General features: G+C 44.4%; 1 protein-coding gene across 3 annotated transcripts in view; it reads left to right on the top strand.

Moving 5' to 3' along the window:
- The first annotated feature begins 8370 nt into the window (after positions 1 to 8370).
- The window catches only part of ABCA1 (ATP binding cassette subfamily A member 1), a 104573-nt gene continuing 95120 nt past the window's right edge, over positions 8371 to 17823 (top strand). For all 3 annotated transcript variants that reach the window (XM_075726420.1, XM_075726423.1, XM_075726422.1), the window contains exon 1: positions 8371 to 8388. The gene's annotated coding sequence lies outside the window, so the exon portion shown is untranslated. The remainder of the gene's footprint in view (positions 8389 to 17823) is intronic.

Genomic DNA, 17823 nt, shown 5'->3' on the forward strand with positions numbered 1-17823 from the left:
ACTTGGGAAAAAATGGAGTGTTTTGTTTGTTTTAAGGTAGTAGAGTCAGTAAAGCTAGCTAATTCCTGTAATTATGTGTGATATTCTGATGCCTAAGAAATGGAGGAAACAGCTAATAGGAAAAATAAGAAGCCCTAGAATTATTGGTTTTTATGGAACGTATGGCGAGCATGACCAAGAGCAAGTGCAGCAGGACAGAATGACTGTGTAAAGACTTGAGGACAGAGAAGCGGAGTTTGATTGCCTTGTCCTCCTCCAAAAGTAGACTGCCTCCAAGATTTTGCATTATTCTTGCTACAAGGGCAGGTGGGAATATGCTGAAGCAGGAGCATCAAAGTGAGAAGGAGAAGCTGAAGAGAAACAGAAAGAACCTCTTCCGAAGGAGGGGAAGGATCTGAATACTGAAGTCAGCGAGTTTTGATGTTGGACAATAAAGAGAGAGCATTTCATACTTGGGCACGCCACGTGGGGATAAAGAGGAAAACTGGCCAAGAACAATAAGAAAGGACATAGCTTAGGTACTAGAGCCTCTGTGGAAATGCACAATAGATTGTGAGTGCTTTGAATCCCCAGGAAGATTGTTGATGTCCTGACCAGTGGCTGCACAGCCTCTGGCACCAACACTGGATGCAAGTTAAAGATAGCATTTGCAGCAACAGGATTCATCTCTCCAACTACCCAATGAGATCACACAGTAATGGATGGGAGAGATGGAGGGGCACCAAAGAAGGTTAATCTTGACTACATCCTCTTGCTGTAGATGCTGGGGAGATAATTAACAGGCACAGGAAGATACCTGTTCTTCAGATTAAGACAAAATGAGCAGAAGCAGGAACTGGCCTGTCTCGGAGCCAAGAAGGGGATTGTGTCTGCAGAGCAAGCTGGCAACAGCCTACATCCAGCCCCGGATGCCTGCAAGTAGCTAAAGAATGTAGAGGTCAAACCTGCTGCCTTAATAAAAGAGCTTGAAACATTCAGAAAGCAAAGCTATTTCAACAGGGCAAAATGTAACAGCTGGTAGAACTCAAAAGCTACCTGGTTTTTTGTGTAAAAGCACAGTGCAAAGCAAACCCCAGAATGAACAACCTAGTGAGAGGAAAACCAAGTTAGGCTCTACAGAGCACACTGCAGTGTCTGTAAGTGTGGAATTCTGGGCTGGCAATTCCAAGCAGCTCTGGGAAGATTTCAGTTTGAATAGAGATCCTTCATTCTGCAGTATGAGTTTGTCTTGATGTCTGGGGAAACTCAAGATTTGAAGAGACACCTTTAAAGTGCAGTTGCAGAAGGTGCTTCTCCAGCTGCATAAAGAGAAAAAATCAACACCTGGTCTCAGTCCTGTCTCTGGAAAAAGTCAGTTCTGGAAAAGGAGGCGTAAAAGAGGTGTTTCTTGCCTCCTGGAAAGCAAGTCCTTGTGGGATGGCATGGACACGCAAAAGTTCAGTAATGTGAAGTACTCATGAGCCCAGTGGAGGCCAGGGAGGGGAAAAGAGGAGGAAATGGTTCTGACAACAAAAAAGAAGCGTGACTCTTTCTTTTAAGGGCACTATAGTTCATGGCAGGCAAGAGGCCTGTATCCTCCCTTCTCATAGATGTGGAGATACTGTCAGGAGAAGGACCGAGGCATTCTTCCAGCTCCACGCTGGAGGTTTGATGGGTACAGAGTGAGCTGGAGGAAGCTGCTGTGGGGCTGAAAAGCCTAAAAGCACACCTTTGCTTGGATGGAGGCCAGGGGGCTCACTGGCTTGTCTGTTGCAGTGAGGCTAAGTAAATAAAACCTTCCAGGGCCTGACAATGGCTTGCTCTGAGTGTAACTCTTCTGTTAAGACCAGAGGCGAGGGACAGCATACTTTCCTCCATGGCCTCTGGTCATACTGGCGCCGAAGCAGGCTGTACAGTTATGGAGTAGTCCCCTTCTCTCTTTCCTTCTGGTTCACAGGCTGGTTTTGAACACTTGATGGTGCATTTCTTCCTGTTCTTGAGTGTCATTATCTAGTGAAGGAAAAATATCACGTCCTAAAACTGATCCCGTTGCCACTAAGATTTGCCCTGAATGCTGTTGTCTACAGCTCTAGAACTGGGTGAAAAGTTTGTTAATCAGAGACTGACTTTATCTACAGTTAAAATTTAGAGGGGGCACTGCAAGCCTATGCAGTCAAATTCCCAATTGACATCTCCATTGACTTAATGGACCTACTCAAATACATCCTCTCTATGTAAAAGGCTGAAGCTTTTGTAGTAACAAGCCCAGTGTAGGAGTCCTTATTCAGGCAAAAGTTGCATTGAGTTTCATGAGGACTGACTAAGGATCTTAAACAGTAAATTTTGATCTGTCTTAAATAATTGTTTAAGAAACTAGAGTACTGCAACTGATTCTGTGATTCTGTGGTTCTATGATTCTATGATGTGAAATGGCATTTGGCTGGCCACAAGGAAATTTTGGGAATTGAGCATTTTAACTTACATCTCAAGAGCTAAGTTGGTGAAGTTTACCTCCTGGTTGGTCCATTTTACACCAGTGAAGATTTGTCCATCAGTACCTAAAATGAGGTTAGATAAAACCACATTGCATCCTTTCATTTGGCTTTCTTTGCATTTGATTGGGTTCTGTGTCTACTAGGCTTCACTTCTGTTTTGTGATGAGTTTTTGCTTCCTTGTTCCATGCACTGGGGATGTTACTAGCACAAACGTTTATCATAGGAGATGAAGTGCAGAATTTTTAAAGCATGGGCTTTGTTCACATTGAACTTTTACATGCTGCATAGCTATCCATCCAATCGCACTGCTCGCACAGAAACCCTGACTTGTGCAGGCCACTCTATCCTTATAAAAGTTGTCTGGCAATACACGTGTAATGCACACTGAAATATTTCTGCAGGAGTCCTGGTTCGGGCTAATTTTTAAAAGATAGACAATTGCACATGGGGAGGGTTGAAATGTTAACACAAAAATACATTCATGCTGCATGCCATTATAAAGTATACCTCTGGGGAATCTGAGAAAGGAAGAAACTTAATATAAAATTAAAATTGCTACCTTACATAAGCTTCCAGTATTTTGGTTGGTCACTCTACATATTTTCTTTGCTCTTCAAACTATAGGTTAGGTCCGTGGTTGGGAAAATCAGCTTATTCCAGCTGAAGAGAATTTCTACCACCTAAGTATTTGGCTGCATGTATATTTTACATCCAAAATTTAGTAATTTTGTTAACAGTGAGCTTCACAGCACCTTGTTGTACATAGATAACTGCAGATGTAATTTGTTTATATTTATTGTTAAGTGTTTGTGAGAAACGACAAGGCTATGCTTGTGGCAATGGGCTCTCTTCTTAAAATAACAGCAGTCATTTGGCAACTAACCCTCACGAGAGACGGCTTTTAAATCACCCTTTTTAAATATGTTACGTTAAGAAATGTTACCCATAACTGCTTAAATCATGGATTGCTCATATCTGAGCTTCAATATATTTATATTTTACTTAAAGGACTTAGAAGCATCTTATTCATGATTGCAGCCAGTTTGAGGCCTATGTTTATATCAAAAGATGGAGAGGACGAGGGCTAGCTCTTTTGCCCCCAGCAGGCACTGGGACAGGCCTGCAACATTCTTTGTCTGGAAGGCAGTAATTTCGCATATTCACTGCTTCACCTGGCACAGATAAGCACTTCAAAGCTTCCCATGGCAGGGCACAGTGGAGGATGTAGGGGTCGTTAAACCTTAGCCAGTGCTTCCATTTCTCTCCAGGTGGAACAACTAAGTAGCAACTACCTGTTACCTGTTCTTCTGTAAATATAAGGATGGGAAGAAAAGTGAGCGTGGCAGTTGGCAGTAAACAGCATGGTGCAGTCACTTGTACTCACTTGGCTGTGAACCAGGCTGACTAACTCTCATGTTAGGAAACACAAATTGAAGCTAGGATGCTCAGTGAGAGCTTATGTTGCTATAGAATAGTAACAGTGCAATTATTTCTTACTAAAAGTTAGGAAGGTCCTTCCAAGAACACCTTATGAAAGCTGTCACCATCCTCTGACTCAGATACTGCAGATCAAGGAAGGGAGTAAAAGGAGACAGAGCAGATGCTTGAAATGGAGATTAACCTTCAGTGTGTACCCCAGGATAAAATAGTGAGGAATCTTGAAGCTATGGTTGTGCTACAAAACTGTCAAGTAATAGAGAAGAGATGAGCAAAGCTCTTCGACAAGTAATTTTCTGAATAGAAGTATTACTAATCTGCTATCTTTCTTGCTTCCTAAACTTAGTCCAAACTAGGTCATCTAGTGCTAAAAAGAGCTTGGATTTCCAGATGGAAATATCTCAACAGCTGACTGCAAAAGGTGTATTAAACTGTGGCTTTCTTTATTGCTGAAATCTGTCTTAGACCTTTTCAGTTTATACCAAGGCGTTTCTTGATGTGCTTGACTAAGCCCATAGTCTTTGCTAGTATCCTGACTGGATATCCTGAGCCATCAATCTTGGAGGCTCAACAATGGTATGTTTTGCCTTGTAGAAGTTACAAATATGAAGAAACAACTTCCTCCTCAGCAAGAACACAGAGTGTTTTCCTATTTTCAGTCCCACCCCTTCATTCCACTGCATAATGTCTTTTCCATGAACAGCAATTTACATGTCCTCTGACCTCTCAGTATCTGGAGTAGCTACGGTGCCTTTGCAGCTCTGTAGCTCTTCCCTTGCACCCAGCCTCGGACCCTACTGCGCTTGTTCATACTTGCAGAAGGACATTGTAGTGAGCGAATAGGTTGAAGGAGAAGACTAGCCTTTGGAAAAGAAGAAAGGATCAGGTCTAACCTGAAAGTGCATGTCATGGAAACTGTGTGTTGGGCATAACTGGCAGGCTTTCAGTAGCAGGGTGCTGCGAGGGAGGCGGCCATGAACTCCTCAGTGCCAGTCACAGCTGCTTTCAGCCAGCTTTGAGAGCAGCAGAGTGAGCAGCAGCCTCTTGGGCAGGAGACACTGGAGGAAATGTGAGGAGATCTGTGAGGACATGTAGGAGGAAGAAGTGGAGGAGACACATGGAAGGGAGAGACGCAATCTTGGAAGGAGGCACTCCGTGCCAGAGCAGGGGCATCCCTGGAGGGACTGTGGCCCACGGAGGGCCCACTGTGAAGCAGAGCAACAGCAAGAGGCAAGGAACAGCAGAGGAAAATGAGTAAGAAGCAAGGAACAGCAGAAAGAAACGATTCCACGCTGACCCCAACTTTCCACATTGCCCAGTGCCTCACAGGAGGAATTGGGAGGGACTGAGCATAACATCTGTTGAAGGCAAGGGATTTTGAGACGAGGAAGGGGGTAGGAGAGGTCCTTAAGTGGAGCTGAGCTTGGGGAGGGAGGACAAAAGGTCTTTCCTTAAGTACTTAATTGTTTATGTCTTCTTTTTTTCCCCTCAATACATGAATCAGTAGTTGAAATTTTGTGTTCATTGGCAATAAATTAAATTAAGCAGAATTCACGGACTGAGACTGTTTTGCCTGCAAACACCTGTCACACCTTCCACAGGACACAAAAGCCAACATAATGTTTGCTGTGGATGTTAAACTTGGGAGGTGCAAATGTCTCTGAGAATCTATAGGAACCGCATGTGCTCATCCACTCTGAAAACTCAAGCCACCCAAATGTAAGTAGAGTCAGTGTTGTTCTTAGAAACTATTCCCAGCATGGCTATTGACTTTGTGTCTGTACAGCCTAGCCATAAGATCTAACCGTGCTCCCTTCCCTTGTCATCCTTCTTGTACCATTTGTCAGCGCTTGCCTCTCAGCGACCCGACGCCGCTGTTACGCAACCAGGAGAACGCAAAAGCAGAGAAGTACTATCCAGTGGTGCACAAAGATGTTTTCCCACCATCCTACAGGTATTTTAACAGAGCAAGATAAATTAAATGCTCCATTTGCTTCTTATGAACAGCTGTGTATTAGCTGCTTTATTGGAAAATGTTGTGCAAATGCTTTTAACAGTAGGCACAGATACCAATTTCCAGAATTTAAAAAATCCAGCCTTCTGATGGTATGGAAAAAACCCACACTTAGAGGAACCTGGTTTAAGGAGATACCAGTAGCAGGGCAATTTTTAGCTCTTTGGTATTGACGTAGCACTGTTTCCACTGATGTCAGGTCACTAATTCTTTGAAAACCCTATCCAGTATACCCCATTCTCTTTCAAACCCTTTACTACATGGGGTGAGCCCTAACACTCTGCTGATAGTAAACTAAATGTACTCTTTCTCCCTGTGTTCTGAGTAAACATGCTGAAATAATTTATTTTACAATTTAAATTTACGATCCAGTAAATGTTTGGAAATGTGTAAAGATAGAAAGCTCTACTATATGGTGAAAACCACACAGCTGCATTTATACGTTAGAGACCCAATTTTTGTTTCAGTTTTACAACCAGATGAAGGTACAAACAGAGCTAATCTGTTTAAGTCAGTGAAGTTATGTAGCAGCTACACTGGGGAAACCAAGACCAGAACCAGGAGCTTTTTCATTTTGTTCAGCCCTGCGCCCCTCTGTAAGATGGTGACTGAGGGAAGGAGCTTGGGTCACTGCTGAAATGAGCATGTCTGCCTTTATTCAGTGTAGAAGTGTCTGCATTATTAATTTGAATATTTACTGCTATCTGTGAGACTCCAGTGCATACTGTTATTTCAGATTACGATCAGTCCGAGCTCTCTGGAGTTTGCTTTCAGGTATTTGTATTTCTATGCCACTTGAAGAAATACAATGGTGGTAGGCTGAGCATCGAAACACGTCAGGAAACTTTGAAGATACAGTTCCCTCAGTAACCATGTATCATCCAGATTTCTCATAATAAGGCAAAGCAGCAACAGCACGCACGATAACATCAACCACTTCACTGCAGAAGAGCAATGGCAGTACATATTGTCTGTAGAGGGAACCGTAATTTAGAGTTGCCTGCCTTTTGTGCATTACTTGTTTTCATTCACAGAGCGTTTTATGCATTGAAGAAGCACTGCTATACTTCCACAGATTGCACTGCAGTGTTTTTAAGGGCTGCTGCCATGTACCAAGCAAAACATTTGGAAGGGGTTGCGTGATGGGTGGTGTTGCTAGGGGAGGAGCACATTTGGGAGGACAAGGAACTGTGACACCTTCCGCCATCTGAGAATTTAATAGTTGGTCAGATCAATAACATAGGTCATTTCTCAGGTAGCTAAAACACACCATCATTTATGGATTTTCTGTTTGGAGCAAGTCAAGTTGGGCACTGTGAACCTTTAAAAATACATTGAGGGTTGTTTTTTTTTTTTAAGTTTGTGAATGGTTGTCAATTTCCCCAAGAACTGACACAAGAGAATTCATCCTTATTTATGGGTAAGTATCAAAGTGTTAGCTTTCACAGTTCCTTGCCTTTTCCTTACCATAAGTGACATGGAGGATAAATTCTGCTCTTCTTGAAGCCGGTTATTATTGATCGATTCCTGCCAGGCCAGCACGCTGTAGCTGGACCGCTGAGGACGTACCTGCGCCCAACCTGTACCGGCTTAGCCCCAAAGATGCGGGGAGCGGAGCAGGCGTGGAGCTGAGGGCTGTGGGAGCACCGTGAGCTCGCAGGCACTCAGTGCCCGGGTCTCCGCTCTTTCTGCCCGCGGTCCTCAGGCAGGGCCGGCCCCCCGGGGGGCAGCCGGAGGCGAGGGGCTGGGGTGCTTCTCACGCACCCGGGGGCGCGGAGTTTCGCCTAAAGCAAGGCAGCTAGCCCACGCCGCCCGTGTCCCGCCGGGGGCGGGGCGGGCGCACACAGCCCCGCAGTTTTGTTTTTGGCTGCAATGTGCACGCCCACATGCAAATAGCCGCGTCCCCGCCTCCCCCCCCCCCCCCCCAAACAACAGCCGCTGCGGGGGGAAGGGAAAAAAAACGGGGGGGGGGGGGGGGGTCGCGGGGGGGAGAGAATAGGAGAGAGGAAAAAGAAGAAGGGGAAGAGGAAAAAGAAAAGACAGAAAGGAGCGAGGACAGCGGAGGAGAGGGGAAGGCGAAGAGCAGGCTCCTGGGCGGCCCCGGCGCGGGGGGCGGGCGCCCGCCCCTATAAGAGGCGCCGGCGGGGCTGGCGGGCGGCACTGCCGGCGGGGACACGGCCGCGGCCCGGGCCGGGGCGCAGCGCAGCGCAGCCCAGCCGGGAGCGGAGCGCAGGGCAGGCGGCGGGGGGCGCGGAGCGGCTCCCCTCGGCTCCCTCCCCTCCCCGCGGGACCGGCGGCGGCTGCCGGCCGGGAGGTAGGCGGCGGCGGCGGCGGCGGGGAGAAGGAGGACGGGGACGGGGACGCGGCCGCGCCGCGGGCAGCTCTTTGGGAGGCTTCCCGGCTTGTTCCCGCTCCGCCTGGAGCAGGCGGCATAAAGCGAGAGGAAAAAAGCAAATAAGTGGGTGGGTTTTTTTGTGTTTTTTTGTTTGTTTGCTTCCCCCCCCCCCCCCCCTTCCCGGCGTGTTCGCTGTGCCTAGTGTTGTCAGGAGCGTGGCTCGGAGGATGGCTTGCAGGGGATTGGGAAGGGGCTAATTGGGTGTGTGCTGCTTTTTCTTTTTCTTTTTTTTTCTTTTTTTTTTTAAATAATTACTTTAGCTTGTCCTGAGCGAGGCGACTCCGAATTGGCAGCGCTGGCGTGGGGTGGCACACCTTACCGGCGCCTCTTCCACCCCCTTCACTCCTACGGGAACCCCATAAAGTCGTGGGGGGAGAGGGGAGGAGAGGGCCTTGGGATGAGGGGAAAGGTAAAAGATCGATCCGGCCGCTTTTGTGATGGGCAGAAGGTTCAGTTGCATGCAACAAATCCGGCTTCTGTGTGCCAGGCTATAGTTGAGTCTGGACCTGCTACGCTCTACAACCTGTCATCAGCTGGTTACCAAATTTTGCTGCTTAGTTCTGGAGGTGCACGACTGCCCAGGCACTTAAAATGTGTCAGGAAAGATACTCCAGTTCTAAATTAAACATTCATATTAAACAGTATTTTTGCCTGTTTTAAACATAAACCAGGAATGCCCTCCCCCACCTTTGCCCCAGCTGTTGGCCTTGGAAATTTTAAGGTTGTACAAATAACTTACTTGGAGGATCAAAGTTCATCTTTAGTGTGTTGGAATGGCCCCTATTGAAGCCAGAGGGATGTAAACGTGCTTACATAGTTGTAAACATATGCTAAATTGAAGCCTAAAAAGGAGCTGGACTTGGTTGAAAATTGTTGATAAGCACTAACACATTAAAACTTAGCTTGGAGGTGCCTTTGCAAATGAGTTGGTACTGCAGGGAACAGCCATGTCTTGGGAATGTTCTATTAACAACAGATGGCCAAGCTTGCTGTCGAAAGGCTTTTGTAACGGAGCAGTCTCGCTCGGTTTTAAAAGGGGGTCATGGTAGTAAACATTCAGTGCAGATGCTTTTTGTGCTTGGCCCTTGTGGCACAGCTTGCCTACTTAACAAGTTGGGAATGCTAATGTGTGCTGAGACTTCCCCATAACACAGTGCCTGACTCTGTGATGCCCCTGTAGGCTATTAAGCTAAATGGGTACGACCTGGGACTCTGCAGTGTGTTACTGATGTAACAGATAAAAATGCTGTTGGTGGGTCTTCACAATTCACTGTGCAAATTTGAATTTTAATTTACGTAAGAGTGGCATGATACAGTCTGTATCTGGTCTGGTCTGGACAAGTAAGGGCAGGAGTCTGATGCCTTTACTCATGACCCGGAGCACCTTGTTTCTCATGTGATCATAATTCGGTAGGGCTGATTATGGTAGGAATGAGGAGTCAACTCTTAACAAAGTGTGGATAAAAGTTTGGTAGCGTGGAACACAAGACCTGTATGGTAGAATTGAAGTTGAATTTTTTAAATGGGAAATGCCTAGCTTAAAAAAGCATAAATTTTCATTATTTTTTAATGCCCACTGTAGGTGTTCTGAGGAGATACCTGCTGGCCTTTGGGTTGCAAGAGATCACAATTGCTGCCATCTGGGGTTAGAGTGTAATAATCAAGCAGCTAGCCCCAACCATTCACAATAACTTTCCCCTGATAAGTTGCTGCTGAAGTACACTTAGCCATATGATATTTATGTGAAACAAACACCTCGGGTGAAGCTATATGTAAGATTTTGGCATTTGCAGGAGTAATGGTAATCTTTTGGATATCAGTTCCGAGTTTCCTCTGAATACAGCTGCATAGCAGTGCAAGCCGGTATGTTGAAAGTTTCTTAATGGTCTCTTCACCCAGTGAGATTGAGGCTGGTCTGTAAATCAGCTTGCCACAGGCAGCTGCTGGCAAATCTTTTTTGTAATGCTAAATTTGTTTTCAAAATCAAGTGTAGTTCTATGCTGTTGGTGTGAGCAGAGGCTTGGTCCAGCACCAAACTCAATATCTACCATCATGGTGTAGGTAAGAGTGGCTCCTGGTGAAGTGCTGAACTGTAGAAGATGAAATGCCATGAGTTTAAAAGAAGTTGAGTAAAATTATTTTGGCCTTTGTTTCAGGAGTAGCCTTTTCTCTAGCATTCCTTAGGCTGAACTTCCCTCTGGCTGTGTGAGGGTAAAACAGTCTGCTGTGATTCAGGAATAAGCCTCAGTGACTTGAGGAAAGTGGCTGTGGACCTTCTGTGCAGATTCTGGGCTGGAGCATTCTCATGCAGTAATCAAGTGTAATATACAGAATTCAGAAAGCAAGTCTTCCCTTGCCTTCATCTCTGTAAGCCTGTTGTCTTGCCAGTGAGTTCACCTGGCATAGTTAGAACCACAAAGACGGAGCAGGAGGAGGATTGGTACTGAACTTGTCCATCTGTGGCCAGACGTGATCAGCTCTGCTAGCATTTATCACATGCGTTGCACCATGCAGGCACAATATTTCTTAGCCTGTGGTTTCTTCAGAACTTTAATCCAGAGTAATTGTGGGTTGCTAGTGAGCTAGTAATGGATCTGCTGCATTTTCCCTGAAGTGCCTGTTCTCTTTTCTCTCCCTGTGTGTTTCATGCTCTGTGCTGGCACTGGAGTTCACTAACCCAGGGTGAGTAATTGAGAACAAACTCTCTGCTTGGTGATTTCCTCCCCCCCCCCCCCGCCCCAGCATCCTGTGTTCAGAGTCTTCTCATGGCTTTGTGAGCACTGGTGCCAGCACAAAGATGATGACGGGAGTGGAGCAGAAGGGGAACCAGACTACCACTTTGTTTAAGTAACCTTGGAGCAAGCACCCTTGGTGTTTATATAGGTCTCCTAGGCTGGGCAACACACCAAATCCTGAAATAAATCCAGAGGCCATGGCTGACCAAACACCAGCATGTTTTGATTAGGCTAGTTATTCTTGATGACTCCTGCTGTGAGAGGGGCTAGAGTCAAGACCTACTGTTTAATAAAACATATTCTATACATATGACATATTTTACATGTTCATCTGAGGCAGCCAGGGGCTCTACCCACTTTCTCCAGGTCTGACATGGTAGAAATTTGCTCTCTCCGAGATTGTCTCATATTTATGCTGGCTGAGGATTTTAATCCCGAATGCTTGAAGTTTTCTGTGTAGCTAATAAGCATGCACATCTGTAGTTACTGATATTAAGAGTATAGATTAAAATGACTATGGTAAGACTCTACTTGTAGTGTTCGAAAGACGATCAACACAAAAAAGTTAAAATATTTCATATTCTGTAGCTACATGTCTTGTATTTCTGTTGGTCATACAGAGCAACTTGGAAGAATTACCATGATTTGAGCTACTGACTGGAGTACGCTGTTCTCTTTTTTTTTTTTTTTTTTTTTTTTTTTTTTTCTCGGGGAGGGGGGGCGGGGGGTCTGTTTCTTTTAAGTGGTAGCAAAGCTGGTGCTGTCTTTTTTAGCATTTGTCATTGGGGGGAGAAAGCATGTGAGTTTGCCTCAAGGACTGAGAGCGAGACAGAGTAGGATGGAAAACTGTTGATGCAGCTTTCCTGACACAGCAGGCTAACACTGTAGGAAAAATGGGAGCATTCACATCTTTATTCATTGGGTTATTAGCGAAAAAGCTTGATCATAGGTTATAAGAATGCACATCAGTTTGAATGGCATAAATATCCACATACAAGCTGACCTTTTTCCTCTTCTGATATTTTCTGGAGGAGTGTTGCTTAGCAGAGCCCTATCTAAGGCAATGAGATTGGTTTGTGTTATGCTAACTTTGTTAGGGAACAATTGGTGTTAGACAGAAAAAGGAGAGCAGAAGAGCCTTACCAAGACTGTTCTGGTTTGGGCTAGATAGCAAGGTCATTCTCCGGGAAAGAACAAACAAAGTCGGAGCCTCTGACCACACAGTTCAGAGATTGTTCTGGATGTCTGGTTTCCTATTCAGCAAATAGCGGGCAGGGCTGTGTGGAAGATAGAGGTGGCCAAAACCTGTTACCACCCTACTCGCTTGGCTCCCTGAAATGATCTGCAGTTTTACTAGCCCATTTCCAAGTGAGTGGTTCTTACTGGGAGCAGGAAAGCAAACCATGCAGCTAATGCTCATTAGTGTTCTTAGTTGTTAGCTTAGTAAAAGCCAAAATTAAGCCATGTGGAAGGTCTTGGAGCAGCAGTGGTGGTGGTGTAGGTGACGAGCAGGACTAGGGACCAGGAGAACCTGGTTCCCAGCACCTGTGCCCATCTTGTGATGACTTGCCACTGTTTCCTCTTACGTGCTTTCACCATTGTTATCGCAATGACATAACAAAAGTTTATACTCTTCATGGTAGAAGTGAAAGTGTGTTTTTCCTCACCTACAGCAGGTTAGACATCTTTTTAAAGACTGTAGGCTGTGTTGTTAGGGTCAGCAACCTGAGTTTAAGTCTGAGGTTTTCAGAGGTAGCATCTGCTTTTCCAGGTGAATTTCTGTGCCTTCAAAAGAAACAAGCAAGCAAATTATCATACATGTTCTTTTGTCTGAGAGCTGTATTCATGGGGTATATATTGGTATTCTAGGGCGCTATTGATGGCTTTTTTCTTCTTCCCCATATTGTAATTATGCTCCCATTACAAGAGTTTGACTGTGGCTGCTGATAAAAGCAGAGCTAGGACCAAATTTGAATGGATTAAAAAAAACCCCCAAACTCTCCTCATCCAAACAATAAAGCAGCAGCAACCTTTTCTGAGCACAGACGCATGGACATTTCATTCTGGTAGCAGTACAGGAGTCAAAGTTCAAAATCTACTCCTCTGCTAAATCAAATGTTCCTAGTTAATAAACTAAATTGATCCTGCATTTGTATTTTTGTTCTACCAATGGGCAATGTGCTTTTTATCCAATTGCTTTGTTTTAAAATATTTTATTTTAATTATTCTTTACCATATTAAACCAGAGTAGCGATTCTTACTGCTTTGTTTCCCAGCTGTCTCAAACCTATATTTATATATTCATCCTAAAGTAAGCAATAGGAGTTTTTCTAATGTCTTTAGAAAGAGCTGGGCTCGCTTCCTTCTTCTAGCAAACTGACACCATCACCTGTACGCCATCTGTTTTCAGATTTCTTCAGATCTTATTTTTCCCAGGTTATTTTTTTGTTCTCCAGATTGCCATGTCTTCCAGAGCTTCATTCCCAGTTCTTGTGACACACTTTTAATATTCCACACCACTACATCTGTCTTCCCAATTGTGTTCATATATAAAACCAGACATAATTGCAGTTGACGGGATTGTCTGTGGGAGTATGCTTTGACTCCAGTGGAACTTCCTCAGCACTGGTAAGGATATCTGAAGGTCAACAAAAAAAATGTATGTTTTGGATTCTGTATCCATGAAAAACTTGCAAAACTTTTATTTACATTTCTCTCTTCCAAGCTTACTGCTTTTCTTTTTGGCATTTCATGCCACTTCTGTGTGTACCTGAAGTGTTTTCTATTCTGAGTCATTTGGTTGAGATTGAGTAGACCACAGCTCTTCACCTCTGTGCTTGGTCCCTTGAAACTATTGGAGCAAACTAATGGAGCCCTGTCCTGAATCCTTCCGCATCATGAGGTATAGCTTAGGACATGAACAAATTCTGTCATCCTTCTCTCTTAGATCTGTCTGTGCACGATGTTAAAATAGGCATATGTTAGCCTGCTTTCCATGTCTGTTAACTGTCTTGCTGACCCTAAGGACTGAAGCTTCTGCAGTGGGAGTATGGGTTGTACAGCTGGAGCTAAAGAACACAAAGTCTGTGGAACAACCGTTTCCTCTGTGGATCACGCAAAACGGGGAGGATGGGCACGTGCTTTCTGGCAGCACTCCCAGATAGCAGTCCTGTGCCACGCCTGCCGCAGCAGGCACGCGGGCTTCCTTCTTACCATGTGTGCCAATTATTTTCATGTTCTTCTGTGAATAACTTTAGAGATAAGTGGTTATTGAACTCTGTATTGGTTGCCAAGATTGATTGATTGAAATTCATTCCTCTTCATAGCTGATAACTGCTTTCAAAAGTACTTGGACATCTGTTTATCACTTCTAGTGAATTACTAGCTTCCAAATCCATACAGTTAGGTGGTAGCCATGTGGGAGCCAAGGTCATCTTGTGGCCCTGTCTGTTGTAGTCTTTAAAGGATCAAACTCTGCTCAAGCTGACAATGGCTGCTAAATACTACCTTTGCCAGTTTATTGCCTTTTTTTTTTTTTTTTTTTCAACAATGCCATTTCCTTTCATTGTGCTAGAGGCTTTTTCTTGGCTGATGTTTTTCTGCATAGTTCAGGGATCTTTTTGTTTCACCTGCTGTTACTTATACCTATGCCACAGATATCAGTGCAGTTGTGCAGATACCAAGATTAACAGACAGCTTGTTCTTTATGCCAGTGAATCTCAAAAGCACCACTGGGATGTTTTCTACAGTATAAGCCATGTTGTGTACTGCTCTGTTACTGAACATGTGCCCTGGTTTATGCCATGGTGGTCCCAAATGGCAAAGATGAAGAGGAAAATTAAATAGTTACGTTTCTTTTGATGTTACAGGGCAGGCATACACCTCAAACTGCGGTTTAATCTTGTACTGGGCACAGTTTGTGTCCTTGTCTTCTCCCAAGATGAAGAGTGAGTTACAAAAACAAGGTGTAGAAGAAGACATTCCTTTCCAAGAAAAATCCTTATGAACGTGATGGCAAAGCTGCGAGGCTTGGTAACTTTGCTCAACAGAAGATATAAGCATGCCAGTAATGCTCCAGCCACTCTGCATTAGGATTGTAGAGCACCTATCAGTGTTACACTTGGTTAAACCAGATCTGTGGCTGCTTTGTCTAAAGTGATTCAGTGACCAAGATGGATTCTCGAAGGGGGTGGTGGTCAAAAGTGTTTCTGTCTTAACACCCTCTGAGCTTGTGGATTTCTTTTCCTAAAAGTTAATGACGCTGACTTTCTTGGGGGAGCCCTGTCTTCCTTCTCCCCCTTGAGGTTGCTGCCAAGCAGAAAAGTACCTTTTGCAATGTGAAATGCTTCACCCTTTTTCCTAGTTGCAAAGATGACGTCCTTAAACGGGACGTGTCATTGGCTGGAAAAAGTGACGGAGGCTTTGTAACACAGCTTTTTGCAGACTGTGTACTGACAATACTATAGTTGCTCAGAGATCAAAGCTTAATGGCATGAATTGAGCTCAAATGTTGCAATTATTATTTTAGCAGGATGTTCTGTTATTTCTAGATTTCCACTAGAGAAGAGCTCATTCTTGCAGAGCCAAAAAAAAAAACCACCCTGTTAATATGGACTATGGATTTTTGGACATTGGCCGTGATAAAGCAAGTCAGCTTTTGTGTTTGTTTTTGCCAGAGAATGGACTAGATTTTGGCTTTTTTTTTGTATGGGGAAAGTAGGGGACATTCAGTGTAATGTTGAAAGTTGAAATGCTTCACGTATTTCACAACCTTCCAGTGGAAGCTGGTTTTTTGTAAAACAGATGACTGCATTTCTTGGTGTTTAAGCAGTTCCTCTTGCCTAAGTGCATGCCGCCGTCTCTTGCACATGCTTTTCTTTGGGTCAGTCCAGCTGTGGTGCATGCAAGCTTTACATCTTCCGTTGCATTGGAGCTGAGCTTGTTTCCACCAACAAGACTTTTGAACATACTAGAAGTAATGAGAACCAGTTGTGGTCATTCTGGTAGGCAGACATTGCTCCCCTGTGACGTGTGACAGGTTTTCGAAACAGCTTGGCATGTTGTGTCACAAGGGAAGCTTTTAAAACACTGACCATTTTTGAAAATGTGGGTTTGTGTAAATGTCTAAGGAGGCACTGAGGACTTGGATAACATAGCCCAATTTGTATTACGGAGTAGTTTGTAAGCTAGTACTTGAGTCTGTGTGAAACGGTCCCCTATGGTTTATTTCAGGTTGGTAGGGATGAGCCCAGCTGTGGGCCAGAAATACATCTTAGGAGTTTGGCTTTGATGAGAGGGAAGACAGATACTCTGAAGAGTTCAGGGCCAGGGATTTCAGCGCTCATTATGTTAGTTCTGGGCCAAGTCTTTCAAAATTATCATCTGCTCAGCTGTTTGTAGTGGAGCATTCAGAAGGGCTCAGCATGTAATATACTGACTTCTGAAAAATCCATTTGCTCAGTCGTAGTGCCAAGGCTAAATACATTTAGAAACCCCTTGCCATTTTGTCTAAATAGTTGGGAAGCCAGATTTCTGCCCCTAATATGACATTATATTAGTTCCAACTCTTGCCAGAGCAAGATCCAGGCTCCCTTCTCTGTGTAGTACCTAGTGCAACAAGCAGAACCTAGTATTGGGTTTGGGTTATGTCGCTAGTTGTTTTAATAGCAGCAGTTAGAGCAGGTTGTGAATAGGTATTTTATCATCAGCCTGTGCTAAAAGGAGTCGTCCTTTTCCACTGGTTGTCTCCAACCTTATGTGAGGCTGGACACCCTTAGATAACAAAGGGGGGTGTGTTTTGTAGCTGTGTGTATGCTGCCTTAAGGATCCTGTGGATGAGTGAGATGCTATGTGTCTTGGTTTTGTCTGGGCCAGAGGTGTCAGGTTGCTAGAGGGATTCTGTGAGACTCTTTCATCAGCTTCCTGATGTTTTGGCAGTATCCTTTAATGTTAGTTTGACAGCATTTGACATGCTCCTCAAGGAGGGAAAATGAGTTAAACTGGTTGTGGATTATCGTGAAGGTGGATCTTCAAGTGTGTCTGTCATACAAGTCATTGTTATTTAGAGGGCAGATGGATGGCCATGTTGAAAGCAATGTACTAGTTGCTTTCAGTATTAGTAAGCGCTGGAGAACAAGGCCAGAACCTATTTGCTATCTAACCTAAGGCCAGGTAGTCAGTGTGTGTAAAGTGATGTTAAACTATAGAGGAGCTTGCCAAGAATTGCCACTGAAATATTGTTGCTTGTGGTCCTAATTAAATTCTTGCCTGCTGACCCAGAAACTCTCCAATCACGTTTTTAGTAACAAGGAGTCGGTGTAAACCCTGTGATGTGACCTGGGTGATTTTGAAGAGGAAAGCACTTCTCACTGAATGACTTTTTAGATGGAATAGGAAACTTGGTATCCAGTACTCATTTGGCAAATGGGAGAGAAATGTTCTCTATGGGGAGGTTATGAAAGACTTGCTTTTAGTGCCTGTGTGGCTCCACTGATAATGATCCTGTGTCCCAGGCAGCAGGCTGTAGGTTCAAAGCTCACACCTCCACTGCTGATCCTGCATTGCTTGTGATTGCTACAGAGTCTAGCAGTGCTTAAACCACGAGACAGACGTGTGGGATCTGGGGGTTATATTCTCATCTCTGCTTTTGCTTTGCTTGTGGCCTCAGGTGAGTTGCTTGAACTCTGTGTGCTGGTAACAGTTTTCATGGGACCTTTTCATAATTCAGTTCAGGCTCTTCAGGTTAAAAGATTACTTTAAAAGAGCAA

This window comes from Pelecanus crispus, chromosome Z, assembly GCF_030463565.1.
Source record: "Pelecanus crispus isolate bPelCri1 chromosome Z, bPelCri1.pri, whole genome shotgun sequence".
NCBI lineage: Eukaryota > Metazoa > Chordata > Aves > Pelecaniformes > Pelecanidae > Pelecanus > Pelecanus crispus.